The 14225-nt window shown below is 43.1% G+C and overlaps 1 protein-coding gene across 4 annotated transcripts in view; it reads left to right on the forward strand.

Annotated features, from left to right (window-relative positions):
- Nucleotides 1–14225, forward strand: part of tsnare1 (T-SNARE Domain Containing 1) — a 155118-nt gene that overhangs the window by 51146 nt on the left and 89747 nt on the right. The window lies entirely within an intron of this gene.

The following is a 14225-nucleotide window of genomic DNA, read 5'->3' on the forward strand; positions in this document are numbered from 1 at the left end:
CATGAGGAAGATCTTGTAAAGGAATAATACAAGTACTTGTTGTGTCATTCATACATTTATTTCCCTAGAAGGGTCACACCCAGTTGTACATCCTGGACCAGTGGTCAGATGTTTTAGGATATCTATTGAAAAAATTGGGGCAAGATTGGCACTATTCGTATTCAGTAGTTTATGGGAAAAATATTATATATTTCCCTCATGCCAATATTACGGCAAAAACTAATACCTTTTCGTGGGATGACTACAACAATATGAAACAAATGTTTCATGATAGGCAATGTATAAATTGCTCACCTGCTTGTATATACATTATACAATCTCATGTCTAATTTGTCTAATAGCAGTTCTGCTCGGTCCTTTCAAGCCACTGTGTCACGTCCATGCGGGAATGACGCGGCGGGTGAACATAGAGGAGGACGAGGAGTGACGAGGAACGAAGAATGAAGGACGCTTTCACCTGACATCACGGAACAGGGGTTTAATTGGTGAATCACAGGACAGGGGAGACATCCGAGACGAAGACACTGGTGAACATAACTTCAAAGACCTGACAGCGGACAGAAACGAACAGGGCAGCTTTATACAATTAACACAGGTGAGAACGATTAGGGAACATTACACAGGACAACAATGAAACTCTGGTCCGGATCCTGAACCGGACCTGAGTAACCCCCCTTTCGGACCGGATCGTGACACACTGTCATTTTGTTCTGTTTTTTCTGGTGCACAGTCACGTCCTGGCTCCAGTTTTTGAGGCATATTCCTGTGTTTTATCTCTCAATTTATTTACGGGTAGTACCAATTCTCTTCAACTCCCAACTAATCAATGCTGTGAGACACAAATCCTTTTATTGAGATCAGAAAAGAAAAAGTGACTCGTGGACTGAAGTTGCGCATGGACTGAAGTTGTTCACCATTTCAAATAGTGAACAGAATTGATTCTGAAAACATAGAGATAATTGATTTATTGATTGTGTTCAATATTGATGTGCTTTTGCTCATGTTATCACAACATAAATTGTATTAATGCATCTGACATAGCAAACACTTCATACATCACCAAATATAGTGTACAAAGTGGACAATGCAAAGTGGTATCTAATACAGTTCTGCTAGAGGAAAATCACATGACAATTTTCTCTGTGATTTAGATGGTCATAAGCAAGTTGTCAGGTGATCGCACCATTTTGGCAATCAAACACAAAATGTAAAGCAGAAGGCACAAATAATGTTTAGAGGCAGCTATGTTCATTTTTTGTCATCCCACAGCAAAAAGGCTTTTAAGAGTTAAATGTACAGAGGTGCTTTGTGTATAAACCAAATAATATGAAATATTACCTTACCATTTAAAGGTCTTGTCATGTTATAGTGGGTGTGCTGCTTTTATAAATGTGTGTTATGTAAAGTGCATATAAAAGTAAAAGGGCTCCAGATCAAAATATTTAGATTTATGATGTGTTTCTATGAACTGATTCATAGAAACTTCTACTTCTACTAAATCTATATCTACTAGAATCACATGCTACTACAATCTGTTTGGGTGTCTCTGCATTGGGTTGTCAATGAAAGCCACAGCTCATGATATTTAATTGGCTGCAATCTTCCTTGGTTGCCCTGTAGGTGCATTGAGAATACTGTTGTGACAGAAGGACATGATTAGTCATAATTAAAGATAGAAAACAAATAACAAATCAAAAACAAAAACAAACCAAAAAAACATGAGGGCACTTTAAAAGTACCTGTGGTGGAGTTTTTGGGCACATACACATTTATAAAATTAAATGCTTCCGTACTTTGAGTACCAATAGTGACCCTGCACCCGTTGATTGTGTCGTAAATAACTAAAAGTTCATTCAAGTACTGCGGGGCGAGACCATTATAGGTCAAAAGTAGGATTTTGTAGTCATTCCTAAATTTGATGGGTAGCCAGTGCAGTGATTGTAAGACTGGGGTGATGTGGTCAAATTTCTTAGTTCTAGTTAGAACTCTGGCTGCAGCATTCTGAACTAGCTGGAGTTTACTCATGCACCTACTAGAGAATCCAGACAGTAGTGTGTAGTCTAACATTGATGTAATAAAGGTATGGACCATGGGTGGTAGTAGCATAGTGGGCAACAAACTCGTCTATGAACCAGAAGACCCAGGTTTAAATCCCACTTATTACCACTACTACCCTAAGTTGCTCCAATGGGACTGTCCCTGTAACTACTGACTGTAAGTCGCTCTGGATAAGGGTGTCTGAAAAATACTGTAAATGTAAATGGACCAACTTTTCTGAATCGTGCATTGAGATGATATTTCTTATTTTTGCAATATTTCTAAAGTGAAAGAATGCTATCCTAGGGATATTATCCACATGCAAATCGAATGAGAGACCTGCATCAATGAGGACACCTAGATCATTTACTGCAGTACTTGGTGAGATAGAAAGGCTATCCTGTGTTATGTCTGTGAAGATTCTGAGTTATGATGTAGTCAGCCAGCTTATGTCTGGCTGCTTGAGACCCAAGCTTCTGTCTTATCAGGGTTTAACAGAAGAAAGTTGGTGAGCATCCATTGTCTAATATCCTTCAGACAATTTTTTATTCTGTTCAGGTGCTGCCTGGCATTGCTGATAGATACAACTGTGTGTCGTCAGTGTAGCAATGAAAGCTAATACCGTGTTTGCGAATGACGTCACCTATAGGTAACATATATAAGGAAAATAGTAACAGACCTATGATAGAACCTTGTGGAACACCAAACTCTACTTTACTATATGAAGACAAATCACCATTGATGTCCACAAACTGATACTGATCGGAAATTTTCATTTCCTTCTTTCTTGCTGATTCTACACCAGCTAATGATTCCCACATAATGAGACTTAAGCCTTTTGATTAAATTATTTCATATTTGAATTTTCATACTTTGCATTCAGGCTATTGGGACAAGATGATGTTAATGTGCTTCCCAACAAATCAGGCTGATATATTTATTTAAAAGAAATACAGAACTGGGTGGTCTATTAAAAATTTCTGTGGTGTCACCTTATGTGAGGAAACACTTTTCTATCTTGTATGATAAAAAAAACTGTTTCATGTGGAGCTCTCATTATAGTAAGAGATCTTGAATTTAACCCTACCCAAGCCTTCACTCAGTGATTTATTCTATTACAGGTGTCATGAGAAGATTGTGAGAGAGGAAAAGAGACACTTATGAATACATTTCAATTTCAATTATCTTTCACCCAGCTTTTTTCCTCTGGCCACGTACTATACACATCTTTCAGCATCTTTTTGTAATACCACTCTGCAAAGATTCACACTGATCATGTTACATAAACCACGGGTAGACCAATATGTTTTTTCACCTTCTGTCTAATATTCATTAATAACAAATAAAGAAGACAAATTGCTGATATTTGGAACTAAGTCTTTTCAAAGTGTTTTCAAATGTGTCTCTCTGGTTTCCCATCAGTGGGAAGTATATTGCTAATTTATTTCCTAGCAAAATAGATAACATTCAGTCAATTTCTAAAATGTTGAATTTTGAGTTTGATTATTGGATGCTATCTAACAAGCACACTAAGACTTGTAAGACCAATCTATACAGCACGTAAGTCCTTGAGTGAATGTAAAACTGCACATTTGATCTTGATTATTTATTATCATTTCCTTTTTTTCCTTGGAATATGGCATTATAATAGATCAGATCTTTTAAAAATACAATAGATTTATTTTTGTTACTTTCTGTAATTGCTGTTCATTCAAACAGTGGTGGATAGGGAGCTATATGTTATTTGTTAATATATTTAAATATTTTTTGGGGGTATCTGTACTTACATTTGTATTTACATATGTGGAGACCTTTTACTCATTACTCATACATTTCAATGTCAAAAATCTTAGTTTTTACTTACTTACTTTTTCAGATCCTAAAAGTATGGTACCAGCAGCTTAAAATGATCGTATTTTGACAAAAAATTATCATACACACTGAGCACAGTGCCTTTCATGGCTGCCGACTGCTCACCAAGGGTGATGGGTTAAAAGCAGAGGACACATTTCGTTTGTGTGCACCATGTGCTGTGTTTCAGTGTATCACAATGACACTTCACTGCATTTAACCCATCACCCTTAGTGAGCAGTGGGCAGCCATGACAGGTGCCCGGGGAGCAGTGTGTGGGGACGGTGCACCTTGGCGGATTGGGATTTGAACCGGCAACCTTCTGATTACGAGGCCGCTTCCACTGCCCCATTTAACACATTTATCAGACGCCCTTATCCAGAGTGACATATAATAAGTACTTACAGGGACAGTCCCCTGGAGCCCCCCCTTAGGTTTAAGTGTCTTCCTCAGGGACACAATGGTAGTAAGTGGGATTTGAGTATGTTATCCACTAGGCTGCTACCTCCCAGAATATGTAGTTTTTTTGATAGCTGTGCTTCATATCGCTCTGCAATAATAACCGCTATTGTCACAATGGCTGGACATGGCGAGGAAGGAGAACTCATATGCACGATGTCACAGGACAGGGTTTAATACATAATATGCATACATAATATAATAGGGTGGTAGTAGCCTAGTGGGTAACACACTCGCCTATGAACCAGAAGACCCGGGTTCGAATCCCACTTACTACCATTGTGTCCCTGAGCAAGACACTTAACCCTAAATTGCTCCAGGGAGACTGTCCCTGTAACTACTGATTGTAAGTCGCTCTGGATAAGGGCGTCTGATAAATACTGTAAATGTAAATGTAAATGTAAATATGCACAAGACTAACATGAAACTCCGGTCCGAACTCCAGACCTGGTGTAACCGGACTGGATCATGACAGTACCCCCCCCCAAAGGCACGACCTCTGGGCGAGCACTCAGAAATGGTCCATGAAAGGGGGGAGGAAGTCCATAAGGATGACTGGCGGCTGTGTTGCTCTGGCGGCTTCAGGCCCGGGACAAAGCATGGCTCATCCGTGGGGGACCGGCATCCTGTCCGTCGTCCGCAGGCACCAGGTCACTCCGTCAGTCTCCGGCTCGCCCCGCTGGGAAGTCCGCCGTTCTCCTCGTCTCGGTTATTGCCGGGAGCACCCGAACTGCGTGACCGATCTCCTCGACCCCACGGTAGATTTCGTAGGCCGTCAAGAGTCTGTCACGCTTGGGGACATGATAAAAACATGGCATGGATCTTGGGCAGGAAACTGGCGATTACCGGAGGTGAGTTGCTGGAATCCGGACGAGACTGCGGAGTCGTGGGGCATCCATACATGGAACCTTGGAACTCCACCAGACATGGAACTATGGGGCAGACATGGAACTATGGTCGGGTCATTCTGTCACGACGCCTGGACATGGCAAGAAAGGAGGACACACACGCACGACGTCACAGGACAGGGGTTTAATACATAATACACAGGACATGGGGAAACATCACCACACAATGAACCAATGGTGAACAGACACGAACAGGATAGTTTTATACAATTATATAATTATGCACAGGTGAACACGATCAGGGAACATTGCACAAGACTAACATGAAACTCCGGTCCGGAGTAACCCCTGCCGGACCGGATCATGACCGCTACATATGAAATAATCTTGAGTCCGAATGTCCGCCGAGCTAGGTGTGGCCCACGGGTTACATTGTGCATTGATTGGCTATAAATATATATGCACAGCCAGATATCTGTACCCTGTCGTGCTAATAAAATATAATTAAAGGGTAAATTTATCATACATTTGGGATTTTTGGAATTATTGATAGTACAGAGGGTAATATGATCATACAAATCCAATACGTATCATACATCTGGCAACACTGTATATGAGAGATAAATGTGATAAAAATGATTGATAAAATGATAAAATTTCATGCTGGAAAATAAAATCTATTATCATGCATATTATGATGCAGTTTTGGTGGAGTTGTGTTTGTACAGAGCTCTATCAAACCAAACATGCAAATAGATTATCAGTAAGTTTTTAAAAATTTTAATTTAGTTTAAACTAAAAGAGTCCAATATTCACATCCACAGATCCATCCAAATAATATTTCCTGGCTCCACCACTGTCTCCTCATCAGTCACCATCCTTTTCATTAGAATGGACTCTGGCCTAACTTTTGTATCCTATGTCGACCATTTTTGCAAGTTATCTTGTCAGCACCTCTGAAATATTGTCAAACTCCACCCACTCTCACACTACAAGATGATGAAAAGATATTCCATGTTTTTAACTCCTCTAGACCAGATTACTGCAACACTCTTTTGAAATTGAAGAGATTGTCATTGTGAAACACAGCACAGCACATGGTGCACCGCCAAGGTACCACTGAGGTGCCACTGAGCAAAGCACCGTCCCCACACACTGCTCCCCGGGTGCCTGTCATGGCTGCCCACTGCTCACTCAGGGTGATGGGTTAAATGCAGAGGACAAATTTCACTGTGTGCACTGTGTGCTGTGCTGCTGTGTATCACATGTGACAATCACTTCACTTTCACTTTCACATAAAAAATGTGTCCATCAAAACCTACAACTTGATTCAAGTTTGGAAACATGAACCCATCACTCCCGCTCTTTCCTGTGTCCGAATTCATAGTCTGTCTTCTCACTCAAAAATGCATCTATGGAAATGACCCTCTCTACCTCAAAGAACTATTCCATTTTTCAAACCACAATACTTCTCTCCATTCATTAAAATCTGCTCCACATATCCAGAACCAAATAATGCCTGTGTCTCTGTCCCTTATTTATGGAATGCCCTTCATGACACCTTGAGGGTTTTAAGTATCTTGTACATATTTCTCCAAGCAAATGTATGCATTTTTAAAATGAATTGTATAATTTTTTTTTGGTCAGGACTGTCTCTAGTTTTGTTTGCATAGAGTTTGCATGTTTTCCATGTGCTGGCATGAATTTTCTTGCAGTTCTGCGGTTTCCTGCCATTGCCCAAAGGCATGCACATGCATGAATGGTGTGTACCCGGCACTGGGGGGGCACTCCACAAAGTAAATGAGGTTATAGGTCACATTTAAGTTTTGTTTCATTAATAATGATTTATTGTGGTCTCATTTTTTACATCACAGCATGTACTGATTTGTGGACATCTGCAGAATCGATTAGCAGCGGGTATGGATTATACAACCAATTAGGATGGTGCCAGCATGGCTGATGCCAGCGGTATGAAGCCAGATTGTTTGAGCATCTGAATCAGTTTTAAGATTTTAAATTATGGATTTGAATCATATAGAATCATACAGCATTCATACAGATGAATGCAATGCCCCATCTAATGGTGATTTCCTCACGAGGAAAACTTTCATTCCACATTTATTTGTTTTCTGATTTAAAATGTCTGATGTCAAAATGTGCATAAAAATGTAATGAAAACCACATGTAATGAAACAAATTAATAAATAATTTACTGAATAGGAACAAGACCTTGGACCTTCCATTAATGAATTAAATTGTCATAAATGTCAATTTAATACATTTTCATTATGCATATTAAATCAGTTCATGCCTTTCTGGCAGCATTTTTGTCTTTTTCTTTGAAGATTTTTTTTTAGATCTTGTTCTTTTTCTATTCTAATCTGTGATGCCACAGTGCATTAGTCAATAGCCTGTCAGGGGAAAATAACAGGCCAATTACAGTCATTTGCCCAGTTATGACAGTGGAAGAGGCATAGATCAGCATCATAAGCTGTACCACATACCCCGGGCTGTGAATCTCCAGTAGCTCTAATGACTCTGGGTGATTAGCCTCTTGTGCTACCTTTGTCTGCCATGCGTGCATTTGATCAGCTACAGGGGACAGATGGTCCACATTTGTGCAGATCACGACTCAGGGGCTGATCAGACCACAATTCTGTGGCACTTACCTGCTGCTTTTATCTAATGTATCTCACAAGCGCAGCATCCGCAGGCCCTGCAGAATCATGCAGGACCCCTCACACCTCTCACATAGACATTTTACACTCCTGCCCACATCAGATCAGAGTCACATCTGCCACTTTTTACCCCCAGGCTGTCCGACTCCTCAATATGTTGTCTCAACCTGCACTATTTTATTGGTCAGTTCACAATGTCCACAATGTCCTTTGTCATGTTTTTGTGCTGTGTGTTATTGGATTTGCACTTTATGTTGAGTGTAATTGTGTTGTCTTTTTTCACACTGTGAATCTCGTCTCTCTGTGTACTTGTATATAGTGAGATGACAATAACGTGGCCTTTGACTCTGACTCTGACTATTGGGCTGAGGATTCACAACTGCACTCATTTTCTCTGATGTAACTTGCCATATTTTATGTGTTACTATGCATGTCATGTGCGCAACTACAGGTAACCTGACAGTCAGTTGTGATGACTGAATCAGGCTGTCATGTCCACGAGCTGACGTGGGAAGGAAGCGCAGAGGCAGGACATTCTGGGAAACATTTAACACAAAGGAAAACGGCACAAGGGGGCTAAAAACAGGAGAACAAAAACAAACCCGCAGGCATGTGGCGGTTGCCAGAACTCAAAAACAAAACTACACAAGAGTTGCACGGTCCAAAAAAATTTCGCAGCCCCCAATGGGCGGAACCACAGCGCCTTATAACAGCAGTCCTCCAGATTGGTCCCAGGTGCACCTGATCCTGACACAGATTTGGATAAAGTCGTTGTAAGGTTTAAAGAAGGGATAGGTTATAAAAATATAAGCACATATTTTAGTGACTTTAGTAACCAATGTTTGACAACTTGTCTGCCAAGTAAATCTCATGGTAATGTTCTTGTAATGAGGAATGTACAAAAAGATTGTTCACGATTATTATAAATGAGATCAAACTGGAGCAAGTCTGATATCAGTCTATCCTAACTCTGCACAAGCACTGTATTAAAACACTCACTCCTCTGATGTTACCTGGCAGAAAGAGGCATGGCATAATAGAGGTGAAAAGTTTCAAATTTAATTACACCAGAAGATTTCTATTGATGTTACATGTAAATCTCCTCCTTAAACCATCACGTTATCATGGTGGAGGAGTTTGAGAGCCCTAATGATCCTAGGAGCTATGTTGTCTGGGGTACTTGGTGCCCCTGGTAGGGTCTCCCATGACAAATTGGTCTTAGGTAAAGGGTGAGACAAAGAACGGTTCAGAAGACCTTTCCTGGAAGGAAAAACATGTGCTCATCCAACTGTGGACCCACCACCTGCAGGAGGAACATGACGTGTCCGGTGCAATGTGGATCGGGTGGCAGACCGAGGACAAGGAAACTGGCTGTTGGGACATGGAACATCCCCTCTCTGGTGGGGAAATAGCTGAAGCTTTTGGAAGAGGTTGAGCGGTACCGGCTAGCTATAGTTGGACCCACCTCAACACATAGCATTTGTTCTGGAACCCAAGTCCTTGAGGTTGGACACTCTCCTTTTCTGGTGTTGCTCCGGGTGAGAGTTGGAGGGCTGGGGTTGGCTTTTTGTTAGCCCCAAGACTCTCAGCCGGTTTACCCCGGGGGAAGAGATGGTAGCTTCCCAGCGCCTTCGGGTCGGGGAATGGGTCCATTGAGACATACTGTATGTGATTTTGGGCTATATAAGAAATAAATTTTGTTGTTGCTGTTGTCCTGACTGTTGTTTGTGCTTATGCAGAGCTCAGAGTGGTGTTTCATTATTCATCTGTGCAAACCGCAGTTTGGCCATAACGAACACCATGTTCGAATATAAGGATGCCCATCAGTACACTTGGTACCAGGGCAGCCTAGGTCGCAGGTTGATGATTTACTTTGTAGACATATCTTCTGACCTGCGACCATGTTTTGGACACTCGGGTGAAGAGAGGAGCGGAGCTGTCACCTGATCACCACCTGGTGGTGAGTTGGATCAGATGGCAGGGGAAGATGCCAAGTAGACCTGGCAGACCCAAACGTATAGTGAGGGTCTGCTGGGAACGCCCGGCAGAAGAACATGTCAAGAGGGTTTTCAATTCCCACCTCTGGCAGAGCTTTGACCGCGTCCCAAAAGCACTGGGGGACACTGAGTTCCACATGAGTTCCACTCACACTGAGTTCCACTCAGAAATCCACATGTGTTTTGCATTGATGCAGACACTAAACTGCTCTGTCGTGGTGAACAGGGAGCTGAGCCAGAAAGCAAGGCTCTCGATTTACAGGTTGATCTCATGAGATTCTCTTGAGCTTTGGGTAATGACCGAAAGAATGAGATTGCGGATACAAGCGGCTGAAATTAGTTTGCTTCATTGGGTGGCCGGGCACAGTCTTAAAGGTCAGGATGCCTTCAGGATGTCTCTCTGGGGAGGAGTTTTGGGCATGTACTGCCGGCAGGAGGCCCCTGGGTCGACCCAGGACTCCCTAGAGAAATTAAATCTCCAGTCTGGTCTGTGAAAGCCTTGGGGTCCTGCTAGAGGAGCTGGTGGAGGTGGCTGGTTAGAGGGCTGTCTGGGATTCCCTACTTGGGATGCTGCCTCCGCAACCCAGACCCGGATAAGCGGAGGAAGACAACAATGATGACGAGTTACATGTAAATACACCAACAATCTATCAATGTTACAGAAAAACTAAATAAAAGAAAGGAGAAATGGATAGAGGAAGAGAGAGAAAGGATATGAGCCAAGCTGCAGAATCGGCTGCTTGGTCCATTGGTGGCCTAGTGGTTGGCCGGGGCAGGGGTGGCCTATTGGTGGAGGAAGCGGCCCCGTAATCAGAAGGTTGCCGGTTCGAATCCCGACCCGCCAAGGTACCACTGAGGTGCCACTGAGCGAAGCACCGTCCCCACACACTGCTCCCCGGGCACCGGTCATGGCTGCCCACTGCTCACTCAGGGTGATGGGATAAATGCAGAGGACAAATTTCACTGTGTGCACCGTGTGCTGTGCTGCTGTGTATCACATGTGACAATCAATTTCATTGAGAAGACAGGGGATGTCAGCAAGACTCAGAAACTGGGGAGTTTTCCCCCCAGTTGATCCAGAATGCAAATTCTCCCACACCACTCTGTTGCTACGTTGCCTCCACTGACATCATGTAGATTTCCGTATTACTAAAGAGCAGATAGTAATAATGCCAGGGTATTATGGAGTGGAATTGATTAGTCATTTAAAGATATCTAGACTCTTCCCAATGGAAGAGAAAAAGAAGTGCCCAGAGTCCAGAAGAGAAAATTCTTTTAAACATTTGACTCCCAGGAAGTTGCCACAGACCAATCAGAATTTGTTGATTCTGCCCTGGAGCTCTCGTCACGACACATCAAGCCATTTGCTGGCCCTTGACGTCTCCTGCTTGGAGGGTGTTGCAGCCCGACAAAGACACAGGCAGGGGGCCCCAAGCAAATGGTTGGCTTTGAAGCAAACGCTTATTGGCTTTGAAGCAAACGCCTATTGCCCACTTCAAATTCAAATTTAAAATTAAAATTTCATTTGTCAGATACACATGGTATGATTTGCAGTGAAATGCTTGTCCAACTGCTATTGACCTCAATATTACAAATATTGCACATACTTACAAGTGTCACAAATATGCAAATATTACAAATATTTAAACATAAATTATATGTAAGGAGTAGGGTAAAGGTGGGTTGGCTGAGGTTCAGCACTGCTGGAGGTCAGGGAGGTCAGGGAGCTTGGAACAGATGATGCGTGCCGCTGATCGAACCACCCTCTGTAGGGCTCGCCTGTCATGGTGCAGTTCCAGAACCAGGTTGCGATGTTTCCTGTCAGGATGCTCTCTATGGTGCAGGAGTAGAAGTTCCTGAGCACCTTGGAGGGCAGTCTAAAGTCTCTCAGGCGTCTGAGGTGGTAGAGACGCTGCCGGGCCTTTTTCACCACGGTGTTGATGTGACAGGACCAGGTCCTGGTCTTAGGTCCAGGTCCTGCGTGATGTAAACACTGAGGTATTGGAAGCTGTCCACTCTCTCCACTGGGCTCCTGTTGATGACAGGGGTCTGGTAGGTCCTCTCCTGCTTAAAGCCACTATAAACTCCTTTGTCTTGCTGACATTCAGGGGATGAATGTTCCTCTGGCACCAATTCTCAGCCTCCTCCAGGTAGGCCGTCAGATCAGGTCCACCACGACAGTGTTGTCAGCAAACTTGATGATGGTGGTGGAGTTAGTAGTGAGTACAGCAGGGGGCTCAAAACGCAGCCCCGGGGGCCTCCAGTGCTGAGGGTGATGGAGGCTGAGACATGTCCGCCTATCCTTACTGCCTGTGGTCTCCCGGTTAGGACGTTGGAGATCCACTGACAGAGAGATGAGCTGAGTCCCTGGTGCTCCAGCTTGGTGGTGAGTGTGGAAGGGATTATTGTGTTAAATTCCGAGCTGTAGTCGATGAAAATTTTAACATCATTTCCCTTCCGAGTGTCCAGGTGGGTGAGTGCTGTGTGGATGAGATGGGAGATGGCATCATCTGCACAGCAGTTTGGACAGTAGGCAAACTGCAGTGGGTTGAGTGTGTCTGGTATTGAAGAAATTTTGAAGTCTCTGACCAGCCGCTCAAAGCGCTACAGGGCGGTAGTCATTGGATGGGGTTTCTTTGGGACCGGAACAATGATGGATTCCATGAAGCATGTGGGGAAGAGAGGTTGAACATCTTTGTGAACACAGGTCAAATGTCAAAGTCAGCGTAAACTTTATTGTCATCTCTTCTATATATTGTACAGATATACAGAGAGACGAGAAGACGTGGCTCCAGTTTACACAGTGCAATATAAAAGTAGACAACAAAAAACAGATGCGGCACATGGAATACAATATATAAATAAATAAGATACAAAATATACATTTTAGCTAAAAATGAGTGTTAAAAAGTGACCAGTGATATATACATGTTTATCGACTGTGCAAATAAATAACAGTAATGATAGTACAGTTATTGGTTTCAGTGCAACATGAAGAGGTAGTCCATATATCTTGTGGGAAGAAGCTATCACGCATCCTGGAGGATCGAGACCTGATGCTGCGGTAGCATCTGGCAGGAAAGCTACATGCCCTCTGCCCCAGTTTACTGGTTAAAGGCAGGTGGGAGGAGTGTAAAAAGTCCATGTGACGGATATGGGGGGTCAAGCGCGATGCAGGAGGCTCTTCTGATGCAGCGCTTATAGAAGATGTCCTGCAGCGGCGGAAGAGATGCTCCGATGATGTTACCAGCTGCTTTGATGATCCTTTGAAGCTGCCTGATATCGGCAACAGCACTGTTACCGAACCAGGCGGAGATGCAGCTGGTCAGGACACTCTCTATGGTGCCCCTGTAGAACGCGGTGAGGGTGGGAGGGGGCAGGTTGGCTCGCTTCAGCCGTCTCAGAAAGTGGAGACGCTGCTGGGCCTTTTTGGTAATGGAGGTGATGTTGGTGGTCCAGGTGAGATCGTCTGAGATGTGGACTCCCAGGAACTTGATGTCTTTTACAGTCTCAACCGTGGAGCCGTGGATGCTGAGTGGGGTGTGGGGCAAGTTCTTGGGGTGTGGGGCAAGTTCTCCTGAAGTCTCCTGAAGTCGACGATCATTTCCTTTGTTAAGGTGCTAGCTGGTCTGCGCAAGCTCTGAGGATTCTACCTGAGATGCCTTCTGGTCCTGCTACTTTCATGGTATTCACTCTCCTGAAGGCTCTACTTATGTCATGCTCCGTGATGATGAACATGTTTTTGGAGCTGACAGAGTTTTAATAAAGGTATGGGGAACACAGAGTTGTGGAACCTCTATGCAAAAATACAGAATGTCATGGACTTGGACATCACATCTTACAGAATTGTATGCAAATTTGAAAACGTATTACAAACAACATGAGAAAAGGGAAGTACATTTCATTCACACTCTTGACAAATGTCAAGGTGCTGTATTTTACCTTAATTAGATTATCAGATACAAATATACAAATTTAAGAAGCAGGCTATGATGTTTTTAATGCAACTCTGCTTCACGCGTACCATGGAGGCAGACTTATGCAATGAACAGTCAATGCTAATATAGTATGCACGATCCGTAATGTGTTCTCTGTCTGGCAGATGATTTCAAGGTAAGTAAAGAAGGCTCCTACTTTATCGGTGATAAGGCTGGAGAATTAAAGAAAGTTTTTAATTTTTTTTGGCAGGAAAGCTACATGCCCTCTGCCCCAGTTTACTGGTTAAAGGCAGGTGTCCAGGAGTTTTATGGCTTGATTGTCCTCTCTCTGATCTGTCATTTTTAGAGTTGTCATTTGCCTTGGTCTGGTGTGATCTTTGGAGCGTTCTTTGATGGAATGTAGGATCTACATCTCTG

Source organism: Denticeps clupeoides, chromosome 4, assembly GCF_900700375.1.
Source record: "Denticeps clupeoides chromosome 4, fDenClu1.1, whole genome shotgun sequence".
NCBI lineage: Eukaryota > Metazoa > Chordata > Actinopteri > Clupeiformes > Denticipitidae > Denticeps > Denticeps clupeoides.